This window comes from Engystomops pustulosus, chromosome 8, assembly GCF_040894005.1.
Source record: "Engystomops pustulosus chromosome 8, aEngPut4.maternal, whole genome shotgun sequence".
Classification (NCBI taxonomy): Eukaryota; Metazoa; Chordata; class Amphibia; order Anura; family Leptodactylidae; genus Engystomops; species Engystomops pustulosus.
In genome coordinates this window covers 84,858,752-84,886,272 of record NC_092418.1, presented here as the reverse complement: position 1 = coordinate 84,886,272, position 27,521 = coordinate 84,858,752, and the positions used below count along the sequence as shown (strand labels likewise).

The window sequence follows — 27,521 nt, the reverse complement described above, 5'->3', positions numbered from 1 at the left end:
TTTGTGTTAGAATGATCCATATGGGACCATTTTATCCAGAGGGTCTTTATTACAATGAAAGTCTCACTTTGGTCTTCAGCAAGTTCCTAAAACAGTCTTGTATAACCCTGCATTGAATATAAAGTTTCTTGAGGCTCTTTAGCTTCTTAATTTTTATCTGCAGTTTTTCTGAGCATTTCAAGGTCTGTCAGTTTTCTGGGTTGTCCATTGCTGTATACTTTCTTTACGGTCTCACATTTCTGCTAGTTAATAATCTTTCTCACTGTAGAATAATGGGCTTGAAATAGTTCGAAAACTTACTTATAAATTGGGATGAGCGGCCATCTCTTTCTGCTCTGTGCCTGTAGCTCCACCCCCTGCAGTCCTAGCACGGAGTTCATAGACACTCACTTCCTGGTAGTGATGGGAATTAAGGCTCTACTAAGTGAGCTGGCTCATTAGGTTCCTCTCACTAAGAAGAGCTGGCTCTTCTGGCTTCTGAACGGCTCCCTATTAAATATATAATAGGGAGCCTCAGGCCAGTCATTCACTCCATTCCCCACCTCTTGTAATCCGATTGTATCTGGTTAAAGGAGCGTGGTGAGCCAGTTAGGGTCGGGGTTGAGTGAGTCATCAGCTCACTGAGGGGAGCCAGCTTACGTCATTCATGAACAAGATCCGGCTCTTGCGCAAACAACACAACACTTCTTCCTGCCACCACATCGTGAGCAGAGAGAAGCTGCAAACTACAAGGAAGTAAGTGATCCTGGTGAAGGGGGAAGCAGGCACATATCTGTGAGAACAGAGATGTAGCAGAACTAACAGTATAAAAGTCTGTCAACCTCTGTGTAATAGGAATCTCATGCATCTCTGATCTGTCTCATCTCTCTCCTTCTATGTGTCAGTGTGTTAGTACAATGTCTGAAGCCAGATAAAAGTGTGTATACCACTGTACCCTGATAATCTAGCCACATCGTGATCCCACAGAACTATATGGACCATAATGTGTCTGCTTAGAGAGTGATAGGAGCTAAAACAGCGAAAAAGTAAGTAAAATTGTAAAGTAAGGGGTTAAAATTATCTTTATTGTGTAAACATCACTAGGGGATTGAGATTTGAGAATTTTCTTTCGTGGGAAAACCCCTTTATAGCAGCAATCCATGAAAATCAAATAAGTACTGTAGTGATTCTTTAATCTAGTGATCCACTATATCGATTTCATCTGATCTTGATTTCAACCACAAATAAGGGTTTAACCTCTAGGCACACATGAATTATAATCAGAGTTGATCCCTTTTAAAGGAAATCTGCCATTAGTTTTTATGCATTGTGAATCAAACATACCTTGAGAATGCTGTAGCTACACCGATGCAGAAACATATCTTGTTTAATCCCTGATCCGAGTGGTTTTTCTCAAAAACCAATTATAAAATTCAGGACCTTGGGAAAGCTGGTTTGCATGCAGGCGGCCTACATAAACACATTACACAGAGCTTCCTAAACTGTCCAGACAAGACTAATCAACCAGAGCTGGATGACTCATACACAGCAGGTGGGGGATGGTGCAACAACTGATTACTTCTGCCTGTCAGGGACAACGCCTGAAAATAGCATTCTATGTTTTTTCAGCAAAACCACTCAGTTCATGTGTTAAACCCTTATTGACCGAACATACGGATTTCTCCGTTGGTCACTAAGGGGCCTTAGGCTCAGCCGATGGGTTTCTCTGTCGGTCTAACTTTAGGGCTGCAGGGAAGAGCAGTGCCACGGCTGTCTTATGCTCTAACAGTCTGGATCGGAACTATTAACCTGTTGGATTAACAGCCACAACATCGATCACAGGATCTACGTACCTTCAGAGGGAAGGGGCTCCCTCTCCTCCTGGCAACCTGAAATGCGATTGTGGAGTGCCTTCTTCTCAGCCACGCAGCTCTGTATGCCGGGTATGCTATCATCGGCTTGTGCCTACTCCATCCAGTGTAGCTGCCTGTTAGCCTATGCAGATGTATAGGCTGACACTTCTAATGCACTGCAATACATGGTTATGCATGTCACTTTTTTCATAAATAAATTCAAAATATATGAACCAAAATTTCCCACTAACTTGAAGTACAAAATGTCACAGAAAAACAAACTCAAAAAGAATTGGGTAAATGAAAGCCTTCTAAAGTTATAACCAGATAAAGTGACATAAGTATGCTGGTTTTGAAAAATCGGACTTGGTAATCTTGGGGTTTGGTCTCTAAGGGGTTAAACAAGATATGTTTCTGCATCAGTGTTGCAACATCATTCTCAAGGTATGTTTGTTTTATAAAGCATAAAAAAGATTGCAGCAAGGAGGGAACAATTGAATCCAGCAACCAGCCAGGCAAAAGTTTAGGCATAAGTAGAATAAAACTTCACGTTTATTTCATCTTGATAAAAATTTAAAAAAGGTACCAGAATAGGAAAAACTGACGCGTTTCGAGCTATAACATGCTCTTAATCATAGTCTAAATTTCAAAATGACAATGGAAAGCATATAAAGAAAACGGAAGTGGGAGGTTTACACGTCATAGATTACATCCGATCGTAATTGGTCAAAGGGAGGAAAAGCACAAACACGATAAGGACTGAGTATATCACATAAATAATGTTAATACAAGTACATTAAATCATTTTTCAGATTCAAACCATGGGGACTTCTGGTTTTCATTGTAAGTATCCAGTAAGCCTCCCTGTTGCGGAGGGCTTTAACCCAATCACCGCCTCTTTTGGGGAGGGTAACTCTCTCCACAGGTGTAACTATTAAGCACGAAGTGTCACCGTTGTGAATATCCTTACAATGTCTTGAGACGGAGGATATATTACGTGTATAAAACATGTTTTGAGGGGATACAGGTGTTTTGCGCGCTCCTGATATGTGTTCCGCAATCCTGTGTTTAAGAGCACGTTTGGTGCTACCTATGTATTGTAATGAGCAACTAGTGCATACGATAGAATATACCACATAGGTAGTATTGCAGTTAATGAATGACTTTATTTTATAATCAGTGTGGGTGGATACAGAAGAAACTGTATTTGTTTTTTGTATATATTTGCATATGGTGCACCGTGCAGAAGCACGGCTCACTTCTAGGCTCTCTTCTAGAATCGACTTCCACATGGCTGGACACTATACTTCAACCTTTTGTGACCAGGACACCAGCTTTTGTTAAGGACTCCTTTGAAGTCCTTAAAATAATGGACTCCATTACCTGGAACAAAAATTATTATTGGCTAACCTGCGATGTAGTTTCACTATATACCTGTATACCCCATCATTTAGCCATCCAAGCCATACAGTACCACCTGGTTAAATATAGTTTGTTTCCAGCATCCCAAATTGGTTATATTCTAGATGTATTGTCATTTCTGTTAACAAATAATTATTTTTCCTTTAATCAACAATTTATCTTACAGAAACAAGGCTGCCCTATGGGCTCAAGGTTTTCTCCATCTTTAGCCAATTTATTTATGTCATGGTTTGAAGAAATTTTTGTGTTTACAGACAATAATCCATTTGCCCATTCAATTGAATATTATGGCCGTTTTATAGACGACTGCCTTATAAATTGGTCAGGTGAAAGAAACAACATATCTTCCTTTATGGAATATCTGAACACAAACCAATATAACATACATTTCACTCATACTGTCTCCTCCACCACCATTTCTTTTCTGGATTTATATTTAACAGCTGACATGCAGAAACACAAAGTCAGTTGCGATTTATACCGTAAACCAACCTCAGGGAATACCCTTTTATATGCCACAAGTTGTCACCCCCCTCATGTACTTAGGAACTTACCTAAAGGGGAATTCATTCGAGCCAAATGCATCTGTACACAAGATGACCAATACAAACTCACATCTGCTTCAATATCGCAACGCCTGGCTGACAGAGGTTATAACAAAACTCACATAAAGCGTACCAGTAATCAAATACAACAAAAAACCAGAGCCCATTTATTATATAAAGATCGCTCCTCCACCACCATTACTAAAAATAATCAAATTGACAAAACCACTAGCCAAGTCACCTTCACCACAGACTTTACATGCCAATATAATCAAGTAACACAAATTATAAAAAAACATCTTCCTATTTTATTTCAGGATCCAATCCTGTTTGACATATTGAGAACTGGCTGTCGTTTCTCTGCTAGAAACTCAGCTACTTTAGGTGACATGCTCTCCCCAAACTTGTTCACCTCAGCGCAGACACCTCATACCTGGCTTACTAGTAAGGGCAGTTACAAATGTGCTTCTGCATGGTGCACTATATGCAAATATATACAAAAACAAATACAGTTTCTTCTGTATCCACCCACACTGATTATAAAATAAAGTCATTCATTAACTGCAATACTACCTATGTGGTATATTCTATCGTATGCACTAGTTGCTCATTACAATACATAGGTAGCACCAAACGTGCTCTTAAACACAGGATTGCGGAACACATATCAGGAGCACACAAAACACCTGTATCCTCGCAAAACATGTTTTATACACGTAATATATCCTCCGTCTCAAGACATTGTAAGGATATTCACAACGGTGACACTTCGTGCTTAATAGTTACACCTGTGGAGAGAGTTATCCGCCCCAAAAGAGGCAGTGATTGGGTTAAAGCCCTCCGCAACAGGGAGGCTTACTGGATACTTACAATGAAAACCAGAAGTCCCCATGGTTTGAATCTGAAAAATGATTTAATGTACTTGTATTAACATTATTTATTTGATATACTCAGTCCTTATCGTGTTTGTGCTTTCCTCCCTTTGACCAATTACGATCGGATGTAATCTATGACGTGTAAACCTCCCGCTTCCATTTTCTTTATATGCTTTCCATTGTCATTTTGAAATTTAGACTATGATTAAGAGCATGTTATAGCTCGAAACGCGTCAGTTTTTCCTATTCTGGTACCTTTTTTAAATTTTTATCAAGATGAAATAAACGTGAAGTTTTATTCTACTTATGCCTAAACTTTTGCCTGCCTGGTTGCTGGATTCAATTGTTCCCTCCTTGCTGCATCCATTCCTGATCCGGCTCAGTATATCCGTGCACCGGCGCCTACAACTCGTGGCTAAAGGGTGAGCTGAGAAAAATCTTTTTTCTTTTCATAAAAAAGATTGGTAGATTTCGTTTAAGAAGAGGTCACCAACATGGCTTTTTCAGTCTATTAACCACAACTAACCTCTCACTTATACGCTCCATTTACCTCACCGTGTTACACATTATATTAATGACAATTACACCTTTTATTTGTCATTCACATCTTTGTTTTACCTTTATAACTATGCATTGGCTGCGATATTTTCATGTCAAATATCAGTATAGCACATTATCACAAACCTGACAAATATAATTCCATGGGGTATTTGGAAGTAATGTTTTCATATCACAGCATCACATACTAAATTATTACATCCATGGTTCAATGTTACAGCTATTAGTGTTTCTTCACAACGTAAAAAACTAGACAAAATAGCCATCTAGAGAATAACTGAAAAAAAACAATAGTATACTATGAGGTGTACACAAATATTATATTTTGGATATACAGTATATGAAATGTTTCAGGTTTGTTCTATTGAGTTTCATGCAGAGATTGCGCTTTCTATGACATTCAATCATGAGAGTGGGGCAGATAATAGCCAGTTGTTTAAAAGAAAAGTATCTATATACCAGTTTATACTGGATCAGATTTAATTCTGTTTAATAATAAAAACATTCCACCATATTTATTACAGTGACTTAACTGTTGTAATGTTTCCAATACAGGAAGTCCCCGGGTTATATACATGGTAAGTTCTTTAGGTTTTTACTTAAGTTGAATTTGTATGTAAGTCAAAACACGTAAATTTTATAATTGCAACTCCAGACAAGGTTTTTTTTGTGTCCCTGTGACAATTAGATTTTCAAAATTTAGTTCTGTAATGGGAACAAGTATTATCAATAAAGCTTCATTACAGACACCTTACAGCTGATCATTGCAGCCTGGGACTATAGTAACATCCAGAGAGCTTCACTCTAGGAGTAACTAGGAGTCGTCCGTAAGTCCGGTGTCCTTAAGTCGGGGACCGTCTGTAATTGTACAGTCTGGGACTGCCTTTAAAACTGATAGCTTGGTCACTAAAACGTAGGCCCGTTACTTATCAGTGTAATACGTCGAACTCGCATCACACTTGCAGCATGTGATTGATAGAACCTCCATCCCAAAGACTCAAGAACTGAACTGACATGTTGGAGTTCAGTTCTGGTCTACAGTGTTGGGGCCAGAGGTTCCAGCCAGCACATGCTGCGAGTGTGGTGCAAGGGACCTAACTCTTTCAAAATCTGAACTTCTTGTTTTTACACCATCTACTAACTGATGTTAGCTAAAATTTAAAATTTGGCTGAATTTCATGAACACCCCCTTACATACGACCCCTAGTTGCAAACAGACCTATGGATGTTGGTAATTTACTGTACTTTAGCCCTAGGCTACAATGATCAACTGTAACAGTTATCAAAGGTGTCTGCAGTGAAGCTTAAAGCTACAGTTCCGACATGCATACAAATTGAACTTAAGAACAAACTTACAGAACGTAACCCGGGGACTGTCTGTACAGAATCAAGTGACAAATGGATAGTCAGAAGACGTACAAGGTTCAAGAGATCAAAGACTAGAGAAGTTCAGAAAATGCCAGCAATCTCTAAAGGAGACTTATAACAAGCACTGGGGAGTGGGCAGACAATTCTCTTATGAGATAAGTCCCGTTCCAAAAGGTTATTGCATCAGTCCCCTGACACCAAGACAAACCAGACTAGCAGGGGGGAAATGTAAGGGGATGAGACATCCTGTACCTCTTCTTTCGTTAGCACTGTGATGTTTGTGGTTATTTTAAACTAGACATCTTTAACACCCACAAGACATGGACTTTATTTATATAAGTGGGTGCCAAATCCATTTCTTGTTAACTAACTAATTTCTTGTTTTACTAAATGCATGATAACATTTTATCCACAGGACCTGAGTGTATACCCCTACATTGATAGAACTGTAATGGGTGTGACATTGGAAATATTTTTACATAATAATATAATATAGTAATACAAAAAGTAAATAGAAAAACAAATAACCAGCAGTAATCATTGCATGGGTTAAGTTCAATGTTAATATACTAAATAATCTATCCAGCTCTTCCTGACTCTTGCAGCATACGAGAGAATTTGATGTTGCATAAACCGTAAGCCGGGAAATTGTTTACAATTGGCTGTAAATGATAGTCAAGTCCAGGTTGAGAAATATAATTTTTTACCAACCACAATCGGTCTGTGGGGAGGATTTAGAATACTTCTGTGTATTTTCGGTAATCCATAGATTACAGCTGTTTGAGTTTAAGATTTAAGCAAAAAAATGTGGCAGAAGTCCAAGCTTTATGTACAGCTAAGAAAAGCAGACTCCGAATATCTGTTTTGTATCTAGGAAATGAATCCGAAAATAGAGAGAGATAAGTAACATCAGTTTGTAGTTAAAGCATGCCCTTTTGTAGTCCAGAGCTCATTTTCAACTATGTCAGCATTTAACTACATAAAATACATGAATGCACAAATTCATAGAAAACTGTGAATATCATTAAAAAATATATATTTTATCTTAATTATTGAACAGTGAAAGCTGTGGATAATGCTATACGTCCAGGCTAACATGGGGGCCAGTTTAGACACCCACAAGTCTAAAGCAACTTTGTTGGATCTTTATTTGGTGCAAACTAGGCAATAGCATAATTTACATTTTTTCTTAGCAAAAATCTTGCTAAACTTGCACTTATGCTTGAGCTTCTACAACCACCACCGACAATCCATGACTGATTCCCATTGCAGTTCTTCGTTGTGTTGCATCTCGTAGTGTCCTCTTGTGATTCTCTTTAGTGTCCTCTTGTGATTCTCTTTAAATCAATGTAGAAAACCTTGTCATAATTTTTTATTGAAGAACTATGCTTCGTCCACTTCTCAGACTTCTCTCCTCTCTCCTTTCACACAACTTCTTATCTCTACAAGCATTTGTGCCTGTATCCAGCATCAGACAAGGAAGTCTTTATAATGGGGAGGGGGAAGGCGAGAAGGCTACTTCCAGCCAGCAATAATTTATAACCTGTGTCTGATTATCCTGCTGATGTATTAGTGACAAATTTGCATAACTTTATACTTTGCATAAGTGTATAGTGTGATATAACAAAGAAAATATCTTTTATTTTAGTTCTGCTACAAAATTTCTTATATCTACCTGCAATATTCATTTATGGAAAGTAGTGTTTTATTGTAGGTACACCTGAGCATTCTTAAAGTGATATTCCCATTTTAGCAAATAAATGTTATTGTTTGTACAATAAAAAGTTATACATTTTTGCAATACACCCTGTGAATCAATACCTCATGGTTTTCTTGATCTCTGCTTGCTGTCATTCTATAGAAAGTTTCATTGTTTATTTCCAGTGGATAGAAATCTGACCACGGTCACACAGGTGCACGGCTCGTTATAGCCCACAGCTCTGATTACTCTCTATGATACTAACGAGCCATGCACCTGTGTGACCATGGTCAGATTTCTGTCCACTGGAAGTAAGCACAGAAGTTTTCTACAGCAGGACAGCAAGCAGAGATCTAGAAAACTATGAGGAATTGATACAGAAAGTATATTGACAAAATGTATCATTCTTTATCTTGCAAACAATAACAATAATTTCCTGAAATGAGACAATCCCTTTAATGAATATATACATTTTTCAATACATCACATAAGCTAAATAGAAGTTCTGATGAGTAAAGAGTAGCCATTATTTGTAGAAATTATTGGATACATGTTGTCTTGTAACATGGGGGGTAAACGTTGGAAAGCCCCCTAACTGATAGCTCCCAACTGGACAGGAGTCCTAGAGTGGCCATGTAACTTTAATGGCCACTGTGAAGCACTGTTATTGTATAGGATATTGTGAGGTCCTTTTGAATAAAATGTGTACTGTGGAGGCTATGTGACTATTTTGGATACTGTGGGGGCACTGTAACTATATTGGCTACTGTGGGAGTACTGTAAATATATTGGTTGCAGTAGGTGGGAACTGTTACTGTATTGGCTACTGTTGGGGTATGGTTATTATACTGGCTACTGTGGGGGCATAACAGTGATCTCTCCGGGAGCAGCAGATCAGTATTGTGTTTGAGTGCTACAGTTTCATAGACTTTTCAAAGACTTTGAACCTTTTGACACACAGTGGCCAGCTTTTGTCCACTGCATCCTCATATCTCAACTATTAAGTACGTTCAACAAGCGTATTTTTCACAGATAAAACATAACCTTAAATATTTTCTATATTGGGAAGTGCAGACAATAAAGGATATTGTTATGCTTGAAGACCATTATTTTCATTGGCCCAACCTATTGTGGTCATGAATGAAAAAGGTACACAGTACTCCTTTTCAGAAATTTCTAATGTATAAATTGTAAGTTGTATGTCCTTAATGAGTCAATATATGAAGAATGTTAACTCGAAAGTGTTGAATAAGCAGGGTTGGCAGCCAGAATATAATTGAACAAGTTATCATTCTCTCTTTCTGTTCATCTCTCCTATGTCTATCTATTTTGCAAGGGAATTATTAAATTATAATGATACTTTGTTTCCATTATATTTGACATAATATGTAAATAGTCATATCTAAGCAGTGGACGAACTAGGAAAATAAATGATAATACATCCGGTAGGTAGTCACAGATTACATCTAATGGAGTTTGTGCTTTCCATTAGATTTATTTATTAAAGGTTATGTTTTGATCTGATGATCCTCTATGTCTTTTAATAACCAGATATCTTCTAAAAGGTAAATGATCCTTCACAATGAATGTTGTAACTTCCACTTCTTGAACTACGATGAGGACAATCCACATAAGATATGATCACATACTTACCGTGTTTGCAAATTGCACTCTTGTAGGATAATCCTTATTATCTCCAGAACACCTGTGACACAATGACATGTCTTTCACGTATAATTTACAAGAATGTATCATATTCAGGTACATACCAGATAATGATGAGATTCCTGAAACTAATGGTCGTCTCCATGTGTAGTTTGAGGCGCTCATTTATCGATGAAATTTTGCAATGTCTGACATTAAAATACAATTTCTTTAGTTGAGATGATCTTTATCTACTGAAAATGTAATGACTTACATGCTTATTAAAAACATTGGTATGGATTAAACTAAAACCAAGAAATTGTATTTATAACAATTCCTTTATCATTCCCTCTTTAATTTAAAACTAATTATATAAGGTAAATTGAGGGGGGTTTAATAAGACTGCCATTTTGAATACCAGTCTTAAAATTTCTCCAGTGCGCCACCAACCAAACCTATTAAGAGGCTCCGGTCTCTTAGTAGACCTGGACACAATCTCCAATGGCAAGACCGGGCAAGATTTCATTTATAGTCTCAGCCTGTTTTCTAACAGAGATTATAGCAAATGTGGCGGGACCAGCATTCACGCCGCTGCCTGCCTGCAGCCCACCCTGATCCCCACCCATGCTCTTTTAGCTTCCCGTTGAAGGAGATGCCATATATAGTTTGAACCAATACGATGTAACAGCTTTGCAGTTTTTTCTCTTTTGTTCATTCTCTTCCACAACCAGGGGAGAACTAACCATGTAACCGACCAAGAAGGTTCCTGATGGGACGCCTGATCTGGGGGCCGCCTGTCTCACCAATAATCAATTCTACCAGTAAAATTAATCAATAAACAGACACAGCGAAGCACAGCTGCTTTTGTGTCCGGGTATTACTCTCCACATAATGATGACGTCATTGCGCTGAGGCCTGTGTAGCAGAGAGGAGCGAAGGGACCTAAAGTCTTTGTGCCATGTGGCTGAAACGCAGTCGTGTAGCCTTATTGGAGTTTGCACCAAAGGAAGGATGAGGTGGCCGTGGAAACGCCAGTGCAAGTGATTTTATTTAATTTTATTATTCCCGGCCACAACGGGGAACACAAAATATTGGGGCTATGTTTTTAATATGAATGTGGGGCTCCACAACTTATAATATTAACTGAGTAGCCCTTATTTGACTATTATAGGGGTGCACTATCACTGGGGTACTAATTTATCACTTCTGGGAGCACTTTCTCTATTAATGGAGGAACTTTACCCCTTAATAACCACCATAACAACTTTTTACGGTGGTCATTAAGGGGTTAAAGAGAACATTTCCCCAATAATAGTAGAGACAATGCTCTGTCTAATTAATAGTTGAGAGATTAGTACTGAATACAGGAGACTTTGTAAAAGATCTTAGCAGATATCAATTCAAAATGAGAACTATGATTCCTTCCTTTAAACCGCTCCCCCCCCCCCACTGCTTTGAGATACAAATTTCTTCTTGCACCTTTTTGAGATGCTCACATATGTTGCTCCATGACACCTCTGTAACCAACTTTCCATAAGTGATTATATTTTGGACTTCAGCAAGAAGTTTGGCGTTCGGTCTCAACCCCAACCAGTAACGCCCATGATTGATGCTGGCACTGATCATCGATGTTAACCCTTTGAATGCTGCTGGCGAAGTAATTTAAATGCCAATGGCATGTGCAACGATCCTAAAAAAAATGGCAGCCCATCGTAGTTAACCGTAGTCGGAACTGTTTGGGTTTTGAGTTCCCGGACTTCTCCTGCCTCATCATTGGTTGAAGCTGCTACTCCGGCCCTGCTGCTCAGATTGGCTGCTTGTACAACACAAGTCTATTACATAATTACTACAAAGTCAAATTATTGCTCATAGCAACCAAAAACAAATAGGCTTTTATTTTACAAATGCACTATTAAAAATTAAACCTGCCCTGTAATTGGTTGCTGTGGGTCACAAAGACAGTTCTGACATATATTTAAAGGGAGATCTCCCTATATACTATATTGTATATTTTCTGTTAAAATAACTTTGTCTAGAGTCAGAAAAACAGTAGAACATTTTGAAAATATCTCTGAATCTCCTGTAATATTCTCTTATTACTGGTAGCTCTGCATATTATGGTTTATATTATGTTTGCATTGGAAAATACCCAACTTTTTCCTACATTTATCCACAGACTCTGCCAATATCAACTCCAGTGGGAGTACATTCCTAAGAGTCATAATTATACCTACAAGAAAATTCTTATCGTAGTTAGAAACAGGCGCACGTCTTCTAGTTTTAAAGGGTGCCAAGGTGACCTTGGCGGTGATCCAAAACTAAGCAAATTATTATAAAGTATTTTCTAATGGTCTTTCATACATATATTCTTATACACTCAATGATTCATATATATTAAAAAATAATAAATACATTTAATACAATTAATATTTAAAAGTTATCATGCATAATATGTCTATTATTTAATATAGAACTATATCATTTTTTTTTTTTATAGAAAATACAAAATAGACATATACCTAAAACAAGTAAATAATTTGCATAGTACTTATACAACATTGTCTACATTCATACTACTATGGGGTTTAAACCTATTATTTTTGGAATACAAAAGAAGAGACAACCAGCTATTTCATAAAATAAATGGTGATGACAAAGAAATTCTCTAAGTGTCTTAAAATACTGATTGTGGAAGTGGAGGGTAAAAACCAGGTGTGTTGATGCGCTGCCTCTAATAGATACAGTCACAGGTGACTTGGTGTCAAATTCTTTATTTTGTGGGCTGTGGACTACGGATTTTGGGAGCCCACTGCTCCTGTCATCAGGTCCAAGTGTAGATTAAAAAGTGGGTACACTGTAGGTAATAATAAATAAACAATACTTTTTGGTATATACATATAGCATAAATAAATACATATAGGTATATGAACCAATTCTAATCTAATCCATCATTTTATCTATCAGTCAAAAGCTCATAGGGAACATTCTATAAAGCATATCCTATCAAACAATGAATGTGTATAAAACAAAGTGGGTACTTCCTAGACATATTTTAAAAAAGTTACATAAAATAGACATTCACCGTGGGTCCTAATCTCAAAAAGCTTGGAAGGAAGTTTGTATCAACAAGCTGCAAGGGAAAAAAATGGGTTATGGAGGGAATCAAGACTGGCCGTACTAACGTCACTGTACCCCAACTTTCCACCCGGCAAGCGGACAAAAACACAGACTCGTAATTGGGATAAAAAATGGGTGGGTCGGCCACAGCTTTAATCTTTAAACAAATTAACTGTTGGTCAAAATGGGGAACCCGAGACCCTCCTCTTACCACCTCGCATGCCAGGCCCCGCCTCCGTGTGGGCATGTCCTCATTGATTCGTCAGGTGATTGATCTCATTCCCAAGAGGGTCAAGGATTCCACCAGAGGCCAAGCTGTGACTTCCAATACATAATAAACAATGAAAGAAAACAAAACATATTAACAAACACTTACAAAACCAACAACATTAACAAAAGTAAACAATGATGTCGGAGTCCGAGAGTCCCGCGGCATCCGCTGCTGTGGCTGCACCGATACAGAAAGAATGGGTACCAAAATCCGATGGTGGAACCTCCACCGAGGCCAAAGCCCGTTTATACAATGAAACTAACTGAAACCTCGTAAAAGGCGACCCATCGATTTGGCACAAAAAGGAGGGGGCTTGTACGCAAGCGCAAAAGAAAGCCAGCGCGAAGCTACACTGAAGCAGAAGTGCCTCGAAAGGAGAAGAGCAAACGTCGACCGACGCCATGCACAGACGCTGCAATAACGAAAAAGACACTGGCAGCCGGGTGTCTCTGACCATTCGCTCTTTGCCCCAACCCCTTAACAATAACCAAATATGAAAATCTTTTGTCACATCCTGAAACCCCTATAACTTCAAAACGAAGGCCACCACCGACAGCTGCTTTTTTGCTGCAGCTAACGAAATGCCCTGCGCGCGCAATAGAGCAAGGTACCGTAGCGTGGTATCTTTCGCCGTCATTATTTTGTCCCCACGATCCGGCACCAGCAAGCTATACCACTCGCACCACGCCTTACCATGACTGCTCCACGTGGTTGCGGCCAATGAAAACTGCATCAATGGTGCTAGCTGCATGTCACCAGGTCCCACAGGAAGGGGGGGGCAAGGGCACCCCTCCGGGTCCACCAGGGGGTGGAAATCCCTTAAACACTGGAGCTGAAAACGAGACAACACATCAGCCACAGAGTTAAGTTCACCCGGCACGTGCCTGGCCCTGAAAACTATGTTGAGCTGCAAGCAACGCCAATACCTGTAAAGAACTGGATGTAAGGCTATTCAGGGCATGAACCGTGCTCTCATTGTCTGACCAAATACGTATCCTCTTATTCTGCATGGAAGGACCCCACAGCTCAACGACAACCACAATGGGGAATAACTCCAGCAAAGTCAAGTTTTTATTCAGCCCGTCTAACATCCAACCCGATGGCCAGTGTTCCGCTGACCACTGTTTGCCAAATATGGCACCATAACCCACCGACCCAGCCGCGTCGGTGTACAACTGCAAGTCAGAATTATCAATTTCAGTCTCCAGGAAAGCCGTAACCCCACTGTAATCTGTCAAGAAGGACCTCCGCACCTTCAAATCCTCCTTCAGCACTGCTGTCAGACGAATATGATGATACGGCTTAGATGTGCCAGCCGTAGCAAGGGATAACCTCCTAGAAAACACCCTACCCATGGGGAATATTCGGCATGCAAAGGTCAGCTGACCCAAAAACGACTGTAAGCGCTGTAAAGTCACTTTTTCCGACAACAGGCAAAGGTCATTATCGTCGATTAGGCGAGACAATTTGTCCGCTGGAAGGCTGAAGGTCATACTGGCTGAGTCAATGAAAATACCCAGGAACGACAGGCGCTGGGCCGGGCCCAGCAGACAAAGGAATCCCAAAATAACTAGCAAAATAGCGAAAAACATTTAACAACCTCTCACATTCTCCTGACTCCCTTTTACCAACAAACAAAAAATCGTCCAGGTAATGGATCACCCAGTTGGAACCAGACTCCAAGCTGACGACCCATTCCAAAAACATCTCGAAATATCTACACGAAATTGAACAACCCATCGGCATGCACATATCGACAAAGGAAGAATCACCAAGTTTACAACCCAACAGGTGAAAACAAGATGGATGCACCGGGAGCAAGCGGAAGGCCGACTCAATGTCCGATTTTGCCATAAGAGCACCAGGACCGGCCCTGTTCACCAGCAGTATCGCCTTGTCAAAGGACGTGTAGGAGACAGCCACTTGCTCCCGAGGGATGCCATCATTAACTGAGTCCCCTGGTGGGAAAGACAGATGATGAATCAACCTAAACTTGCCCGATTCCTTCTTTGGCACTAAACCCAACGGAGACACTCGTAAATTTTCGAAGGATGGTTCAACAAAAGGGGCCCGTCATCGTGCCCAGCTCAACTTCCTTCAACAGCTTCTCAGCTACGATCTCAGGATTATCCCTCACTGACTTTAAGTTTTCAGATAAAACCAAACCAGACTGTGGGACAAATGGGATACAAAAACCTGAAGTAAAACCATCAAGCAGCATTTTTGCCTCCTGTGTCAGATGGTAGCTGCCAAGCCACCGGCACATCTTTTGTACCTGCACCGGCGTCCTCTCCCCTGCCACTAGCAGCAGATCTGGACATGGGTTTTTGCCTCTTAAAGCAGCGGAGGGCAGAATGGGCCCCGCCGCAGATGGAGCATTCATGCTTGAATCTACAGGAGGCAAAAAAACGGCAGTGGCCTTCATTGAACAGCCAACAGGACCCAGGTCTCTTGGAGGCCGCCCCGTTAGCTGAACCCGAGGCGGCTCCTGAAAGAAAGGGAGCCTGCGGTTTCTGTGACATCATGAACTGTATCCAAACATCTGTCGCCTTAAACGCCCAACCAACCTTAGGAGTCACCGCTAGGCGGCGCCTGAACTCCTCATCATACCGCCACCATGCCGAACCACCGTGTAACTTATGCGCGGTATAGATAGTGTCTAAATAAACAAACAAATCCTGAGCACAATCTGGCTTCTGCTGCACAATAACGCTTGACAAAATGGCAAACGCCTGCAACCAGTTACCAAAGGTCTTTGCCACCTTCGGCTTCTTCTCTTCCCCTTTTTCAAAGCGCTTTTCTTTATCCACTGTTAATTGGTCCAGTGGCAACAACGCCCAAATATCAACAAATTCAAACCTTATTATCTTTTCCTTCAGGTCAGCTGCTAAACGCATACCCAAAGGGGCAACGCCACAAAAATGTGTATCTCTGAATAACATCCCTGCTGAACCTGAAACCTGCACAGGCAGCAATGCTGACGCCCCTGGAGCTACCACCGAGGCAACAGCCTCCATCTTCGCTAACACCGCCCTCAAGGCACCAACTACATCATCACCTTGTACAGCATTTTTTTTCCATTTTCACAAGATAACTCACCAACAGATGTCGCCGCTGGAAGCGTCACTGCTGGCGTTGCAGGGGCTTGAGGTGCACTGGGGGTTACCGCAGGAGGATCTGTCGGGGGCACCCTTGCTTCGTTAACACCACATTGCGAAGAAGCTCAATGCCGTCTTCTCGACCGACTCTCACTGCGGTGGCCGTGTCCACCACTGGATGATGATGAAGAGCGCCGGGAATATGTCCGGCCCCAGCTGGATCTAACAGAACCCCTACTGTCCCGACCGGGAGACCGTGACCGCCTACGTCCGCAATATGTGGAACGGGAAGGGGATCGGGCAGAACGGGATCGGTGTCTACACCTCCCCACTGGATTACACCAAAAGACAGAGATTCCACTACACATTAGTCATATAGAGGTTAAAAAGAATCAATTTTATTGTAAATACATCATAAAATATATACCATATTACAATTAGACATCTGCTAGGGGACAGTATTCCTGGCTAGAAGCGGCGTGGGTTAAGATACAAATAATTACTATATGTCTGTCAAGTGAACAAACATTCATAAAATACTATATATACATGAAAGGATCCGGACAGATGTCCATCAAGTTACACATTTTTGTGGGTGCTGGAATCAATACCCACATGTACCTGGGATATGATATAAATTTTTTAGTTGGTATACATTTCCTTACCTATGGACAGAACCACGCGCTTGACAGCCGTCAAGCCTTCCTCTGGGGGACTAGACCTCGCAGACCGGGCGCTCGAGTGGTGCCTGTAGCGCGGAATATCCACGCAGCTGCAGGCCACACTGGACCTGCTGTGACCCCGGTAACTGCGGTCCCGCAAATCGACGGCCACTGAATCAGCGTGCCGCCAATTCGCGGGCTCATCACTATCGGAGGAATCCCTATCCCCGCCTGGGGAAGCAGGGGCTGAAGTGTAGAATGTGTGCTGTTGGGTGCAACTACAGGCTGCTGAGCAGCCATTGACACTTGGGTTGAAGGAGGTGGGGGAGAAGTGACACTGGGGCTGGCGCAGCACTAGCGCAAGCTCCCAGCCCGAACCACCTGGCCAGCCGGCCCGGCTGTTTTGGAAGGGGCATTATTGGGCTGGCCTTCGCAACCTGCGCTGCATCCGATCGCGCAGCCAGGTTGTCCGCGGGAGGAAGTGAGGGAGCGATCAGGCTCCCCCCTTCCTCCCCGCGCGTGGCCGGAACTGATCCCGCCGCTAACCTCCCGCGTGCTGCAGAAGAGGTGCGGCGGGAAGCAGGAGCAGTGCGCGAGGCGCGCCCTGCTGTCGGGGGAGCCCGAGCACGGCTCCTTGTTTTAATAGGGGATGGGCTAAGTCTGCACGGCGCTCTACCGCGCCGTGCAGGACAGGCAGTGGGGGGGTCCGATGCCGGAGGGGGGGAGCGGGCACGGGGCTGGCCAGCAGCGGAGGAGCCAGCCAGCCGGAGCCCTCCCTCCGCAGCTTCTCCTCCAACAAGGCCATGAGAGCGGGGTCTGCCATACTTGCAGGTCCGGGATATCTTTCCAGGTGCGGAGCTGTCCTGAAAGAGGACGGGATGCTCCACACCAGGGAATAAATATCCTGGACCTGCACCCCCATGTGGCCAGCAGAGCTGCCGGGTGGGAGGGATCGAGAGGGGGCCATGCTCAAGCAATAGAGCACGGCCAGTCCTGCAACCCCCGGGTTTAAGCAGCCCGAAGGTTTAACAGGTTCTTTAATGGAGGTGGGTATATAAATACTTGTTCCTATTAATTCTATGGGGTGGTGACATTTACCATTTAAGTAATCCCACGGGTGATGATAGAAGCGCTGTATATATCATCTTACCCGGTCACCAGGGTTTTAAATGGTATCAGAAAGACAATAGATGCGGTCATGTGCACATCGGCGTGTGGTATCGGGGGTTCGCACTGGAGCGAGGAGAGGTATGGGAATGGGAAGTTTGACTAAACCTAGGTACATTGCCAGGGACTGTAAAGGGAAGTATAGAAAGTTATTTGGCTTAAAAGGGGTAAGGTAAAAATTAGTGAATATTGAAGTAAGTAATCAAACATAGCAGATTGAAGGTAGTATAATCCAACAATAGGGATGTGGGTAAATTGATGGTTATAAGATGAATAAAGTCTCAATGATAAATTGGGACGATATATAAATTTGATTTGTGACTTGCAAAAATTAGTTGTAGAATGAATATACTATAAGTTGAATGGGAAGCGTTTATGCCTATAGCATAAGTACTAAAGGGACTAGAATGTCTAAATATCTTTGTGTATAAGGGGGGTAAACCTGCATCCTGAAGGGATATTATGAGGGCACGACTTAGGGTCTTTCTAAGGCTTTGTTCAAGCCATATGGACACATCGGGCCAGATTCATCAAGCTGTCTGAAAGTCAGAATATTTCTAGTTGCCCATGGCAACCAACCAAATCTGATTGTGTGTGACAAAATCCCCTGCTAAATAGCTGTCACAGCCGTGCAATCCCCGAAAATGTTGGGAAGTCTGATGGAAATGCGATTCACCGACCCTTAGTAAATAAGCCCCATTATCTGCAATCTGCTCAGTGCTTCCTCTATGTGCATATCTGTTTTCTATCTGCCAGGAACATGTTCATCTGCTTTGCTCCTCTTTCTCTATAACATGCATTATGCTGATCTGCTCAGCTAATCCTGCTCTGTAATATGCTACACTATGTACAGTGTGCTCTGTTACTCCGTCTCTGTATCAGGCTCTTCCGTTTGGGATTGAACATTCAAAATTGTGTTGCAAGCAAAGCACTTACATGCACCAAGAAGAAGAAGATGAACTCCGGCGGACCTAAGCGGGGGAATCGACACATGCAGGAAATTTGACGCACGATCTTAGTGAATTACCGCAGCTCCGAATCTTCGCCGGACAACGCAACTTGGGGATCACGACGGGATGGGTAAATAAATGTGCCCCAATACGTACAATCTGCACATCTCCTCCTGCACTGTAACATAATGCCTGCACATAGGACACTGTGGACAATCTGCTCTGCTCCTCCTGCTCTATAACATACTGTCTGCAGATAGGACACTACGTACAATATGTTCATCTCCTCCTGGTCTATAACATGCTGCCTGCAGATAGGACACTGTGTACAATATGTTCATCTATTCCTGCTCTATAACATGCTGTCCTCAGATCAGACTACAGGTTCCCTTTAAATATATGTTTAAAAGCACTCATGAAAAACAAGGACAGTTCACTTTCCCATTATCTAATGATTTCTTGTTTCAAACAATCCTCAAAGAAATGTACAAATATAATCCTAAAAAATGACAGTGTAAATGTTTATTTGCCATGATGAAATATTTGGCGCATTATTTGCTTTACTGTTTGTATTTAGATGAAATCCTGTGTGACTTTGTTCTAATATCCCAGGGCCCTGGGTAATGCCAGCAGCATCTTTGCTTTGCATGATATTTACAACACAGTTATGAAAGCTGTCATATAAAATGTTGTGTTGTGGGAAACGCGTTTCTTCAAGATGCACTTATTGTGACAGAACAAATAGATGCTTCAAAGCTTTGATCCTCTTATAATACAAATCATGCATTATGAATTTGGAACATTTTACATAGCATCTATAATAAATACTCATCCAGGAGAATGGGAACAAACAGAGACACTATTATTTAAATGAAGAAATTGAATTTGGACTTTTCCCTTTTATGCCTGGATCCCCTGGGCTCGCACAGCTCAGCACGCTTTGCATGCTTCAATCAACATTTTGGGGATAGAGAATCTCAATTCGACATCATCATGTATCGTTGTACTAATTACACTCGCATTAATCAAGAAACTGCTTATGATTTATACTAGAAGGATCTGAAATGTAGAACTGGGACTTGAAGCAGGAGGAAAACAAACCACAGTGGTTATCCGCAATACATTTTCTATACCACCTATCTATATATTTACGCAGAAAGTTTTTATTCGTACATGCAAATATGTTTTCCAGCATAAGGAAACCATTGCCTCTTAGTTACGTTATAAGGCAGCCCCCTCAACATCAAGTATGATATTCATGAAGTCTAACGTCATGATTAGAGATGGGCGAATTCTAAATTCGTTTAGAATTTCAGGAAAACTTTGATTCGTCACGAATCCGAAGTTTACAGTGATTCGAGGGAACGAATTTTGAATTTTAAAAAAATATATATATATTTTTTTTACTCCATATATTAGCAAAATGGCCACGAGCACAATTTGTTATATGGGGCAGGGAACTCTGGGAAGAAGAAAGGAACATGGTGGTACTGTTCCTCACTGTAGTGTTTACCGCCATACAGTGAGAAACACTACCTCCACACAGTGAGGAACACTACCCCCATACAATGAGGAACACTACCTCCACACAGTGAGGAACACTACCCCTATACAATGAGGAACACTACTGCCACGCAGTGAGGAACACTACCGCCATTCAGTGAGGAATACTACCCCCATACAGTGAGGAACACTACCCCCATCCAGTGAGAAACACTACCGCCATACAGTGAGAAACACTACCTCCATACAGTGAGAGTGTTTCTCACTGTATGGGGGTAATATTCCTCACTGTATGGCGTTAGTGTTCTTCACTGCGTGGCAGTAGTGTTCCTCACTGTATGGGGGTAATGTTCCTCACTGTATGGCGGTAGCGTCCCTAACTGTATGGGGTTAATATTCCTCACTGTATGGGGTTAATATTCCTCACTGTATGGGGGTAGTGTTCCTCACTGTATGGGGGTAGTGTTCCTCACTGCATGGCTGTAGTCCTCACTGTATGGGGGTGGTGTTCCTCACTGTATGGCGGTAGTGTTCCTCACTGTATGGGGGTAGTGTTCCTCACTGTATGGGGGTAGTGTTCCTCACTGTATGGGGGTAGTGTTCCTCACTGTATGGGGGTAGTGTTCCTCACTGTATGGGGGTAGTGTTGCTCATTGTATGGGGGTAGCGTTCCTCACTGTATGGCAGTAGTGTCCCACACAGTATGGCGGTAGTGTTCCTCACTGTATGGCTGTATTCCTCACTGTGTGGCGGTAGTGTTCCTCACTGTGTGGCGGTAGTGTCCCTCACTGTATCAGGGTAGGGTCCCTCTCTGTATGGTGGTAATATTCCTCACTGTATGGGGGGTAGTATTCCTCACTGTGTGGGGGGTAGTGTTCCTCACTGCATGGCTGTAGTCCTCACTGTATGGAGGTAGTGTTCCTCACTGTATGGGGGTAGTGTTCCTCACTGTATGGGGGTAGTGTTCCTCACTGTATGGGGGTAGCGTTCCTCACTGTATGGCAGTAGTGTCCCACACTGTATGGCGGTAGCGTCCCTCACTGTATGGCTGTATTCCTCACTGTATGGGGGTAATGTTCCTCACTGTATGGGGGTAGTGTTCCTCACTGTGTGGCGGTAGTGTCCCTCACTGTATGAGGGTAGTGTCCCTCTCTGTATGGGGGTAGTGTCCCTCTCTGTATGGGGGTAGTGTCCCTCTCTGTATGGGGGTAGTGTCCCTCACTGTATGGGGGTAGTGTCCCTCACTGTATGGGGGTAGTGTCCCTCACTGTATGGGGGTAGTGTCCCTCTCTGTATGGGGGTAGTGTTCCTCACTGTATGGTGGTAATATTCCTCACTGTATGGGGGTAGTGTCCCTCACTGTGTGGGGGTAGTGTTCCTCACTGCATGGCTGTAGTCCTCACTGTATGGGGGTAGTGTCCCTCACTGTATGGCGGTAGTGTTCCTCACTGTATGGGAGTAGCATTCCTCCCTGTATGGCAGTAGCGTCCCTCACTGTATGGCTGTATACCTCACTGTATGGGGGTAGTGTTCCTCACTGTCTGGGGGTAGTGTTCCTCACTGTATGGGGGTAGCGTTCCTCACTGTATCAGGGTAGTGTTCCTCACTGTATGACGGTAGTGTTCCTCACTGTATGGCGGTAGTGTTCCGCACTGTATGGCAGTAGTGTCCCTCACTATATGACGGTAGTATGTCTCACTGTATGGCGGTAGTGATCCTCACTGTATGGGGGTAGTGTTCCTCACTGTATGGTGGTAGTGTTCCTTACTGTATGGGGTAGTGTTCCTCACTGTGTGGCGGTAGTGTCCCTCACTGTATGAGGGTAGTGTCCCTCTCTGTATGGGGGTAGTGTCCCTCTCTGTATGGGGGTAGTGTCCCTCACTGTATGGTGGTAGCGTCCCTCACTGTATGGTGGTAATATTCCTCACTGTATGGGGGTAGTGTCCCTCACTGTGTGGGGGTAGTGTTCCTCACTGCATGGCTGTAGTCCTCACTGTATGGGGGTAATGTTGCTCACTGTATGGCGGTAGTGTTCCTCACTGTATGGCAGTAGTGTTCCTCACTGTATGGTGGTAGTGTTCCTCACTGTGTGGCGGTAGTGTCCCTCACTCTATGGCGGTATTGTTCCTCACTGTATGGGGGTAGTGTTTCTCACTGTATGACGGTAGTGTTCCTCACTGTATGGGGGTAGTGTTCCTCACTGTATGGGGGTAGTGTTCCTCACTGTATGGGGGTAGTGTTTCTCACTGTATGACGGTAGTGTTCCTCACTGTATGGGGGTAGTGTTCCTCACTGTATGGGTGTAGTGTTCCGCACTGTATGGCAGTAGTGTCCCTCACTATATGACGGTAGTATGTCTCACTGTATGGCGGTAGTGATCCTCACTGTATGGTGGATACCAAATTTGTATAGGTTTTATAATGTTTTCATACATTTACAAAAATTAAAACCTGTACAAATTTTTTTTTTTGCCATCTTCTGGTGCTAATAACTATTTTATACTTTGGTCTACAGAGCTGTGGGAGGTGTCATTTTTTGTGACTTTTGATGACGTTTTCATTGCTATCATTTTAAAGACTGTTCGGCCTTTTGATCACTTTTTATTGAATTTTGTATATTTTTCGAAATGACAAAAAAGTGCCATTTTCGACCTAGGGAGTTAAACACAGTGAAAAACCGTTATTATATTTTTATAGATCGGGCATTTTAGGACGTGGCAATAGCTAATATGTTTATGATTTTTACTGTTTATTTATTTTTATATCAGTTCTAGGGATTTAAATTTTTAGGGTTTTTTTTTTTTTAAATTTAAACTTTTTTATTTTTACTATTTATCAGACTCCCTAGGGTACTTTAACCTTAGGTTGTCTGATCGACTCCAAAACATACTGGTAGGCTGTTTAGATTGTGAGCCCTATGGGGACAGGGACCAATTTGACATGCTTTGTGCAGCGCTGTGTAATATGTGTGCGCTATATAAATAAAAGAATTATTATTATTATTATTATTATTATTATTATTATTATTATTATTATTATTATTATATCATATACTGCCATACTACAATATGGCAGTATATGGGGATTTCCCTCATTCGTTACAATATGCTCATCACACATTGTAATGAAGGGGTTAAACTGTCTTTGGAAGACCCGAGGCTGTAATGGTGACGGATTGCCAATGCGCCACCATCTTTTTGGCGATTGGTGCTACAAAAGACTTACCGGCTATGGAGAGGGATCAGCCCGTGAGCACTCTCCATGCATCTGCACACGGCATGTGACGTACCATTAAGTCACATGCCGTGATTCGTTTCGATCCGATTTGAACCGGGTTGAATCGAATTTTCACTAATTCACCCATCTCTAGTCATGATGCATGATAAAAGCAAAACCAGTATATCTATTCCATTAGAAACAGATTCCCAAATGTAGAAAGCACTGTTTCCATGTCTTTGCACCCATTCAAAAGTCTGCTTTGGGGCCCCGTGTCTCCTAGTTACGCCCCTGGGTGCTGCCTACATCAATCTAATGTGTATGACTTTATTTTGTCTTCTATTTTGCTTGTATATTGTTGACAGATGACCTTCATGTATGTTACATCAGAGCTGATGATTTCATCTGATTCACTTGGTGACACCTTCATGAATACACAGGGTATTTTCTGCTCCTGATTTGCTGCTCGTGTACACCGGCATCAGGGTTCTTCCCACTGCTCCCTAACGCTTGGCTTATTTCATTTCACAAGCCAAGTGCTTTGAATATGTAAACACTGGAGAGAATATAAGCAGATTTTTCTATACAAGTAAGAACTGAAGGGCTGGAAATACATGAAATTCAAAGCTATAAATAATACATAATTCAGTCTTGTTCATCTTTATTTGTAGATGTCAGTGCATGCTTGGCTGCACATAACTGAATACCACACGCATAATGCACACCAGCCACAAGAGCCTGCTGTATGATTTTACTACCTAGGACACAGGGAGATATAGTGATCTACAAATGGAAACAGTCACACAGTTTGAGAAAAAGATCCGAAAAAATGGTAACTGAGCAGCAGGGAATATGCGACAAGACTGCTGACAAATCAAACTCAAGTCAGAAGTACAAAGAGCACTGGTAGGAAAATAGTAGTCGTTTTCTTTCAAAGGATATGTGCAAAATGGCTGATTGTTCATAGTCTTAGCGCTGGGACACACAGATCCACAGGACAGGAGGTTAAAGGGGGTTGTCCATGAAAGAAAGTTCTCAAATTTTAATGCCCTAGTGATGTTTACACAATAAAGATCATTTTTAACCCCTTACTTAAAAATTTTACTCAGTTTTATTGCTGTTTTAGCTCCTATCACTCAGTGATGGTCAGTACAATATTTCAGAATGTGGGCGGGGACTTATGATCCCTCTGTGCTGTGAGATGCTGTGTGCTGACAATGTGCTTAGATTATTAGGGTACAGGTTAATCTACACTTTCATTTAGCTTTTGAATATTTGCTAGTATCTGGCACACAGAAAAAGAGAGATGAGACAAATAAAAGACGAGAGATGATGGATGAGATCCATTAGATAGATATACAACATGACACACTTCAGCCTGCTATATCTCAGCTGTAACACCCATTATCAGCTCTACCAAACCGCTGCTTCAGTTATAAAGATCTTATCTTACCTGTAGCTTGTAGAGTCAGCCTTTGCAAACTGGTTTCCAGCAGGAAGTGTCTGTGCCTGAGCTTGCCTTGTAATGCAAGGGGGAAGAGCAGGAGGCAAAGAGCACTGCAGTGTGAAGACAAGAGAAGCCATTCATGAGAACAATCTGCCCTGCCCGACCATATCTAAAAGATTTACGGATACCAGATCAACCAAAAGTGTATACTCCAGGACTGAAAGACAGGCTGGAATTTTATCTGTGAAAGTATAATATTATCAGGGAAGTATATTATTTTGTTGTCCTGAGTATATTTAAGAATCTTGTCTCCGTAGGAATACCCCTTAATGTTTCTCAAACCAAAGCAGTGCTTGAACATGCATGCCATGACATGGCTCTCAACTGTTCTGGATTTGGTGGGAAAGTCCCATTTTAATACAGTTACAGTAGGATGACAGGGGCTACAATAAGAGGAGGATGGAGGACAGAGGGCCGCAATATGAGAGGGATGGATGTCGGGAGCCACAATATTAGTTGGATGCAGGAAGAAGGCAATGATATGAGGAGGATGGGGGCCAGGGGGCCACAATATGAGGGTTATGGAGGACTGCAGCATCAATATGAGGGAGATTGAGTACAGGATCCACAATATGAGGGGGATGGAGGACAATGTAAAGGGGGGGGGGCTAGGAGTCCAGAAGTTAGGGCACTAAAAGTGTGTGAGGCCAAATAAATAGGGGATAAAATGAAGAGGGGTGTTATATGTGTCCATAGGGGGGTTGGCCACAAGAAGGGAGCATTATACTACATGGGAAACCATTAAGGTATAATATATTCCCATTGCCTCACCGCCAAGCATAAGTTAGAAAGGGGTCTTAACTTTCATGCCAGCTTCATGACCCGCTATCTCTAACCTGGAGGCCACAAGCAGATAAGAGCCAGGGCTCTCTTGTGATTTATCACAATTTTTTAAGTTTTTTTTATTGCCATCTTGTCATAATAAGATTTATTTATCAATCAGGGTTTTTTTTTTATATCCTTTGATGATCACTGCATAGAGTGTATTGAATACTGTGAATTTTATGTTTCATACATAACATCATGTCTGACGTAGAGAACTAGTATTCTTGAAAGCTCACCATCAAATATATGGTACTCAGCCTCAAAAAGGTATCGCCTGATTTCTTCATTTTTCTTCTGACTAAAGATAAATGACCCACACTGAGTGTTTGGGCATCCAAATGTAAGGTCATGCACCTGGGGTCTAATAATCCACTTGCAACATTTGTCCTAGGGGGGAATCTTTTGGTGAGAAGGACCTGGCTGCACTAAATCATAGATTAAATAACATAGATGGTGGTCTTTTTCAAAAATATTATGTTGACTGAAATTTTTTAGGGATGCAGTGTGGAGATATTCTCCAGAGGCCAAAGTCAGCAGGCAACAAATTCTGCAGTGAACAAAGGCATGGGAGGAGAAGCTGTCATGACGTTCTACACCTGATGGAGAAGGACTGCCAATAAAGAGTAGACGAAGACTAGGACAGACGAGGCCAGCACAGAAGAACAAGGAAACAGCTGCAACAGGAAGTGATGTATGTGCCCATCTTATGGCAGCCCAGGTGTGCAGTACATTTATTGCTGGTATATATTTACGTGTGATTGTGTGCGGTAGGGCACCACTGTGGCCAGTTCTTGGCTAAACAGGCATTACATAGAATTTCCTTTCTACTGTTAGATGCCAAGTAAAGTGATGATATATTACTCTGGAGGTCTAACTTAATTTTGTGGTTAACATGTGTAATTACAATACTAACAAACATACAGTATTAAAATTATAGCAAACTTCCTCTGAATTTGCTGATGCTTTCTGCAAGGATATTTGTGCCTGTCATGTAGCCAAAAGAGTGGTGTCACCAGCTTGTGGAGTGGGGCACAATGGGTCATTGTTTAAACACAATGGGCATAGTGGCCCCATACAATTCCTTAACATGATTCATGCACCATTACCTGAATAGTGAAAGTGGCAAGTATGGTCAATGGAAATGGCCTAAGACAAGAAAGAGTACAAAGAGCCATATTTCTACAAAATTTATTACAAATGTACAATGGAGAAACAGTCATGGGGTCAGAAAGTACATTGATTCTGAAATAACGGGGCACATTT

The 27,521-nt window shown here is 41.9% G+C and overlaps 1 long non-coding RNA gene across 2 annotated transcripts in view; it reads left to right on the top strand.

Moving 5' to 3' along the window:
• The window catches only part of LOC140074727 (uncharacterized), a 508,369-nt gene extending 481,199 nt beyond the window's left edge, over positions 1 to 27,170 (top strand). For both annotated transcript variants that reach the window (XR_011849260.1, XR_011849259.1), the window contains one exon: positions 26,754 to 27,170. This is a non-coding gene — a long non-coding RNA (uncharacterized lncRNA). The remainder of the gene's footprint in view (positions 1 to 26,753) is intronic.
• The last annotated feature ends 351 nt before the right edge of the window (positions 27,171 to 27,521 follow it).